The sequence below is a fragment of the Lycium barbarum genome, chromosome 5, assembly GCF_019175385.1.
Source record: "Lycium barbarum isolate Lr01 chromosome 5, ASM1917538v2, whole genome shotgun sequence".
In the NCBI taxonomy this organism is placed as follows: Eukaryota; Viridiplantae; Streptophyta; class Magnoliopsida; order Solanales; family Solanaceae; genus Lycium; species Lycium barbarum.
The window spans coordinates 116,778,503-116,786,794 of record NC_083341.1 but is presented as its reverse complement, the minus strand read 5'-3'; the positions used below and the strand labels follow the sequence as shown (position 1 = coordinate 116,786,794).

At 31.5% G+C, this 8,292-nt stretch overlaps 1 long non-coding RNA gene across 1 annotated transcript; it reads right to left on the bottom strand.

Annotated features, from left to right (window-relative positions):
* Positions 1-514: 514 nt before the first annotated feature.
* Positions 515-4,141, bottom strand: LOC132641218 (uncharacterized). The gene is made up of 2 exons (XR_009582758.1): positions 3,504-4,141; positions 515-803 (listed from the first exon to the last, which is right to left on the bottom strand). It is a non-coding gene; the product is annotated as an uncharacterized LOC132641218 (long non-coding RNA).
* Positions 4,142-8,292: the final 4,151 nt, after the last annotated feature.

The following is an 8,292-nucleotide window of genomic DNA, read 5'->3' as shown; positions in this document are numbered from 1 at the left end:
GAGCGAGATATACATATTTCATACACAAAATATTGAGCAAAATTTTTAAACTTGTTATACACATTTCATATAGTTTTCATACACAAAATCTTGAGGGAAAATTGTAAGCCTTGAGCGAATTTTTTTGTATATGCCTTGTGAGAAATCTATCGTTATGTTCTGTAAACTACAAAGTATCGTCATATTTTGTAAATATACATTATTATTATTATTATGTATGTATACGTCATTCTCCTTTTATTTTATTTACATCTTTCAAAATCTGTTTTGTTTCAAAATTGTCCAAAAGATTTAGCCCAAGTTTCCTGTTTTGTAAGTGAGGCCCAAAATGTGTTTAAACCCAGATTTGTTTGAGTCCAAAAACAGTTCGTTTTCTAAATTTTCCTTAAAGGGCTTACGGCCCAAATAGTGTCTATTTTTTGTCCAAATTTTATTTACACATACATATTACTAGTTTTAACAATTTGTGATATTTTGCAAAAAAAAAAAAATCTAAAGTTTATCAATCACGCAATTATCATAAACCGTATTTGACTTTGAAAGTTGTTTTAGAAAAACACTTAGCTACTACATGTTTTTCTCCTAAGTTCCAATCGCATTTGGGTTTCAATATTTCACAAGTTGTTTACATGTACAACAAAATATATATAACATACGAATATCAAAAAATGAAAAAGAGAAAACTTAGGCAGGTGGGTCTACCTAAGCCTACCAGTTAACCATTTTCACACATGGTTGGGCCTTCTTTGATTCCATTTGTGCGGACTCGAGAATAAAAGTGTTGTTGGGATTTTGGCCCAACACTAGTTTCATGCGTGAAAATGCCCAAGTGGCCCGTATGGATTCCCATGCAAAAACAAATAGGGGAAAAGGGGAAGTGCTGTTAGAAAGCACCTAGACGTGGTAAATCAATTAACAGAAACTTAATGAAGAAGCACAATCATATTATGTAGACATATATGTGTATATCAACTATGTTTAATACACTCAGCAAAAATAAGCAAAGCAAGAGCTGAAGGCCCAAAACAGTCAAGAATCTAAGGACATAGGCCCAAATAAGTAACACGACAGGAGTAAAGCCTGGCTCAGTGATAAAGCAATAAAAGGCAAGAGCAGGCCCAATACATGCATTTACAAAGCATACATACGTACAGTTATGAATTTCTCTTGAAAATATACAAATTATACCATCCCATATACACTGGAATGTATACAGGCTATGTATATCTTGCATATTTCAAGTATATATGTGAATATCAACACAGTGCAAGGTTCAGGGTGACAAGCAACTATGAAGCAGTATAGGTTAGGCCAATACTAGGTTGTATATAACTCATATTTGGGGCATTATGATTCCTATTGAGGCCTATACATGTTATATCAACATTCAATACATAAAATATGCAGATTCTTGATTCCAAGTTAGACAAAAATAGGACAAGATCTTTCAATTGCCACCAAGATGATTTCCTATATCAACCTCCTAACAGGAGTCAAAAACAGTAAAGCATGGAAAGATGGAAGAGACCAAGAAAAGAAGCTATTAGCACACTCATGGTCACATCAAAACAATAACCAAAGGGAAAGGGTTCATGCCAGAATTATAAACATGTATTCCAACCTATATTTTCCAAGCTGTTTATCAAAAAGCACATAGGCAGTTTACTCACATAATTGGAAAAGGGGAAGGGATTGCACAAGTTCAAATTCCAGCTTTTAGTACTTAAATCCAGAGGGGACAAGGTGAAGGGGAGATATGAAAGTGTCTTAGCCATATCTTGCTTAAGGATGAATAAAAAATTCAGAGTTCACACATTAACAGGGGTATCTTCGTGTTTCAGTCACACAATAGAACTTTACACATAGACAATTGATTAGGCTTTTTAGACAAGGCAGGTTTGTTTCTAGGATCAGGTAAATAATTTAGCATGCTATCTTCCTCTTATGAACACATAGGGAAAACATAGGACAGGTACAATTCAAATCTTGGTAAAAAGACAAATACTGCTCCATACTCCCAGGGTTTGTACATCATTATTATCTCTTAGGTCCTAGCATGGATATAATCTTAAATTTGTCTGAACCAGGCATACATCACCAAGGGTTTTAAAACATCTTATATTTGTCACTTATCAAGAAAAACAGGATGCACATGAATACCAATGGGGGTATACAGTATTAACATTAGCTTAGACTACCTCCATGGGATATAAGACATGGCAAGGCAACTCAAATAGTCATACTGATTCTTTAAATGACCTACACCAATACTGATACCACCCCATAGTCCTATGGAAGCATTAGATAGGCACACAAGATAGCACATAATCTTCTAGAGGGTTAACACATGCACTTAGTACCATACTCAAACTCTAATTATCTGAAAGTAACAGGAAAAGTCTAATAAAGGTAACGGGGGCATGAATGGTCAAAAAGTGGCACATAGAACACACTTTGGTCTTAAATGATCACAATAAGGTTTAAAACAGATGAAGGATAGTTCAAACAGACCCACAAGATTAACTAAACAAACTGTGACCAATATCAATGCACCATGAGTCATGTAGGAATATCAGAAAATTTTTGTAGAGTTGAAACAGATACTTGTACCCAAATTCAAAACTCAAAGTTAGCAGGAAGACAAGTAGAGATTGCACATTACACAAGTTGCTCAATTCAAGGTTGTTTAAACAATTTTTGTGTCAAGCTAAATGAAAACTGGCTTAAGTAATCATGTCAGAACTTCCCATTGCTATTTCAAGTTTGTTTTACATGTAAAGACTCTATATCACTGAATTAAACTCTTATTTGGACAGTTATTTGAGCTTAAACTACCAATGAGTCCATAAATGATGAACCAGTTAAGAACTTTAAGCAAACCAGGTGTCAAATAGGTTTTTAAAACATGATGATGATGGATTAGGCTAATGACAGCAGTAAACACTTACAAAGCTTCAAGATTAGATGTCTTTAAAATCAAATCACTATATGCTCATCTAAACTCCAATTGAATTTGGAATACATATCTATAAGGACATGATGCTAACCCTAAAAAAGACTAGAGTAAACACATAACTCACAGATAGGTAATTATCTAATCTAAAAGGTAATTTTGCTAGCATGAATGCCATTCAATAGCAAAGGATCAACATGCTTAATACAACTTTCATTAAAATAACAAGCTGACCTACCACTTAAACAAATAGCAATGACTAAACTAGAGATGATTAAGGAGAAATGTAGTTTGTATTGAGCAGATTCATGAAATTCCAAACTTAAGCATGTTTAGCAACTGATCATGCATACCGATATAAACTAATATTAGCACTAAATAACCTAATTAAACCACACAATAACCAGCAACCAACACTTAACAACATTATATCAAATTAGACCTAAAGCACACTCATTAAGACTAATCACAGGCTAATCTAAACAATGTGATCACATACAAACACAAAACACTAAATTAAAGCAATTAAGCAAAAAGGAGGAAGGTTTACCTTTCTTAAGTGCAGCCCTTGGTTGACAATTGAAGTTGGAGATCCTTGCAAATCCCCAATACCCGAGACTCAACCACATAAAAATTTAGACTTAAACTCGAAAAAATAAACTAAAGTTAGGTCAAAGTATCCAATTCTGATCGGTTACTTTTGTTAAACCCTAGTTATGAGTTTTTTGAGATGTGAATATATGATATCAGGTGTGTGTAACTTGGTAGAAACCCGATGTGAATATATGATAGCAGGTGTGTGTAACTTGGTAGAAATGGGGTTCTTTAGATAAAACCCCAATTTTCTGGTTGTGAATCGATGTGGAACAATGAGTTTTGCAAGAACTCTTCTTGAATCATTGTGATTCATTGAAAACCAATAGAAATCGAGAACAAATGAACAAAAACCATTAAGGTTTCGTCCTTAATTTAGCATAAAAAGCAAAAGGGAAATGCAAAGGGGTTTACCTTGCTGTTGGGTTATCCAACGACGGTGAAAGAGGAGAGAGGATGAGAGCAATAAATGCTCTTGCCTAAAATGGAGGTTTAAGACTGCAACAACAGGTTGGACCCTCAAATTTGCTGATTACGGCAATGTTGACGATGAGAGAGGCAAAAATCGCCTCTGCAGCTAAGGTTTCTATCCACTTTGGCTAAAAACAAGATAAGTGATCGTCTGGCCCTTTTGGCTGAAATAAGGGGTGATGGGCCGGGTCCAGTCGAAATTTGGACTGGGCTTGGCCCTTTAGATAGAAGAGGGAAATAACCCATATATACATGTGTTATACGCGATATGCCCGTATACATATGTATATATGTGGAGGGCTAAAACGTGCAATTATTAAATAGCCACAATTTAAAGTTGTTCATTAATTGAACAGTTCAAATATAGCCACACCATATAACAATTAATAGATAACTAATTTATAGTTAATTTTGAACATAAGAATGAAATATGGCTATGCAATTTGTAAAATTGAGAGATGAATTGATTATTTTATTTAATTAATCAATTTTCTTGAATCTAATGAGTAAAATATTTGTCAATTCGACACTTGATAATTTAAACAATTAATGGAATATTTTTTTGAATTACTTGAATACTTTTAATATTAATAGTAAAATATAAAAATTATTTTTAAATGACTTACAATATATATTTGAAGATATTTTTCCAAATGAGATGGCAAAATATTATCGAAATAATTTTGTAAAAATCATTTTATTTATAAAAATACATATTTCACTTCGTTTAAGATCCAGGATATCCAGATAACTAAATAAAATTATTGGAGGTCAAAAAATTAGGTGTCAACATATATTACCACTTTCCACAGGTAGAAAACATCACTCCAGTCAAATATGTCATGAAAGATGAAGGATATCAATACAATGTAGACCTGAAGAACATGAGTTGTGACTGCTTGGAATTCCAAACTGACGAGTTACCATGCACACATGCCATGACAGTTATAGATAAAAAAAGTTTGCTCAAATCTACATACTGTTCGGACTGGTTCAAGAAAAAAGCCTGGCAATTGTCACGACCCAAATAGCCGTGAGTGTCACCCACTCTAATTCACCTAGTGGGCGAACCAATCCTCTTAACCAACCATCCAACGGTTACCAATTGCATAGCCATTTTTAGCATATCAAGAATATAAACAAAGTAATACTCATTTAAACGTCTAGTCATGCCATACATAAAGAAAGGTGCTTAAGTCTAACTATTACAACCAATCATCGTACAAGGACTCTAAAACATATTGTTTAAAGAATGAACAACTGTTTCAAGTAAACATAAATGTCTGAAGTGAAGTAGACATCTAATATAGTTTTTGGTCTATTTAAATTTAGTTGTCTTACTTTAATTTTAATTTGTTTTAAAAAAATTATTTTTATACTTAGTAATTTTCTTATTCCATTATTTTCATTTTATCTTTAATGATGGTCTCTGATACAAATGACATGTTATGTATAAAATCATAAGATACAAAAGGTACTTTTGGTATGATATATATACACTTTAATTTAACAACACATTTTGTTTTACATTCTTAAGTTTTCTGTCTAGTCAAACTAAGACATGTAAAATAATAAATACTCCTATAAGTTAACATAATGAGGAAAAAGTATAATATCATAGTTTTATTAATAATTGGTTAAATGAATTTAAGCTCTTGAAAATCTTGAAAGTTACATAAAATGACGTTACCAATGTAAACTTGAAACGTTTCAAGTCAAATTCAAATGTTAGATGAAGGCGAATGCTAGAGGAGACAGTCCTTCCTATTTTGGGATTAGCACATCAATTTAATTGAAAGTTCACTTAGAAGTCTAAAAACGCACGAAGAGCCAATTAAATTACTAGAAATCTATATCTATCTATATATAATATAAAGCTAGGCATGCATAGACAAGGTGATGTGACACATCTCTATAGCTTTCATTCTTATTTATCCTTTTTCTTCCTTTTTTGACATTATATCCTATTTTTGCTATTTATGTGCAATTTTTTTTTTTTTAAAAATTAACTCCATTTATTCGGTTACTCCCATAATCAGCATAATGACCTTATTAATTTATTTCATCATTACTGCTCGTACTAATAATTTCTTCTCCTAAAATCCCTCTTTCTTCCTTCATTATTTCATACGTTTTTCTTCTTCAAAATTTCAGTCTCCTTCAACTACTTTACTTGTGATTTTTCTTCTTCTTTCCTACTTTCTCTATCTTAGAAGAAATTTGAGATTTTAATGTGTATTTGACACAGAGACTGAAAGTTGTAAATGTTTGTTATTTTACATCTTTGCTTTTTTCTTCTTCTTGAAAATATTGCTCTTTTTAATGATGCTTGCAGAGCTTCTTTTTTTTTTTTTAAAATTTTGCTTAGCACGTTCGATAAGTTTGTGATGTTTTTTTTCACCATTGCTTTTGATTGTGTTTTTTTTTTTTTCAGGTTCATTGGTGTTTTTGTCGATGAAAATATCATTAAAGCATTTCTAATGAATATTTTCTGGAGCAATTGTGATTTAGAGAACCTTTTGAACTATGTTTGCGGAATGTTTTTTTTTATTGCTTTAATTTTGCCTAGCACGTTATATAAGTTTGTGATGCTTCTGTTTACCGCTGATTTTGATTGTCTTTTTGCAGGTTAATTGGTGTGTTTTGTCTGTGAGGATATCGTTAAAGCGTTTCTAATTGAAATTTTATGGAGCAATTGTGATTTAGAGAACATCTAAAATCGACCATGAAGAATGGTAACCGATACATCATTGCCTTCTTGATGAAGTTTTGGTTTCAAAATAAAATCTTCATCTAAAGATTTAATTTTAAGTGGAAAAAAAAACGAAGGTCAGTTAGTTTTATAGTTTTATATTCTATTTTTATTAGTTTTGTTTATACCTAAACAAAATATGAGGATTCAAGAAAAAAACATTCTATCTTCAATTATCTCCTCCTTTTTTTTCTTCCTTTGTTTTCAAATAGAGGGTAAAGTTTCTGTATCTATAAATAAATATTTCTTGCTATGAATTTTGGTAAATTTTGTTGTGCTTTGCGAAGAAGCACATATTTTTAAAGTGTTGGGAGAGTGCTATGTGAAGAATTTGACAAATGTTACATCGTATCATGCATTTTCTTACCTCTTACACCCTATGCATAGTTGTAATCGATATTACAATTTTGTGAAGATCTACTAATCTTATATTTATCTAACATTTTTTTTGTCGTGTCTTTATTATATAGTTTGAAACTATTTTGTCATTCTAAAACAAAAATAAAGGAAGTGACTATGGCAAGAATTAATGACAACAAAATGTCTATATGTGAAGGGGGTGTCTAAGCAAAAGTAAAAAAAGGGCGGGTGTCGAAATGGTAAAAGAAGATATTTAAAGAAAGAAATGCATTTTTCAGATTTTACGAAAAATTTGTGGGAGGCAGAAGAATTAAATATAATTATTCAGGAGGGATAAAAAACTCTAAATATCTGGAATAAAAAAATAATTACGGGAAAAAAGGAGAGAATTAAAAAAGGAAAAAATATAATTAAAAACAAAAAGAGGGAAAAGGAAAGAATAATCGTGTAGGGGAAGGTAAAAGAGGAATAATTGAAAATTCACATCTTATAAATATTAATGTATAAGAAAATCAAATAAATAGTAATGCACATCAAAATATTGTTTATTCAAATGCTTAAAATATTATAGGAAAAAAAATTCTTCTTGAGAAATATAATCAAATATATTTCTATAAGCATTTAACGGAATATGTAGATTAAAGATAATTTTCTTTGTAATTTATCTTCTCATAAAACAAGAAGAAACTAAAGTAGAATATTAGTAATTGAAATTTGGAAACCTTTATTCTCTTTTTTCCCTTTATTCAAGGAGCATCAATTCATAACTTTGGAATCTTTAGAATTAGAATTATCAACCTCGTCGTTATCATAAAACTCATCTCATCTCTATCTCATAGGGAACTCTTAGGAATCTTTAACTTTCATCTTTGGAATGTAAGAAGGTCATGGAAATATAGAAAGATAGCATAATATAGAAGTCATGCCTTTGAAAGAAGGGGACCAACCTTACATACCTTTACATCGGTCTATCTTTATCGACTAAGTGCTTCCCCCGATATTCACAATTATTCATTCAAGAGAATTTGTACTAAGGTTAGATAACCGGAAACATATTTTAGATCTCAATTAACAATCTAAGAGCTAACGAAAATTGGGCAGCATCTTCTTTGTTTCAATGACTTCCTCCACATAATAAACAACTCCCAAACATCAATAACAA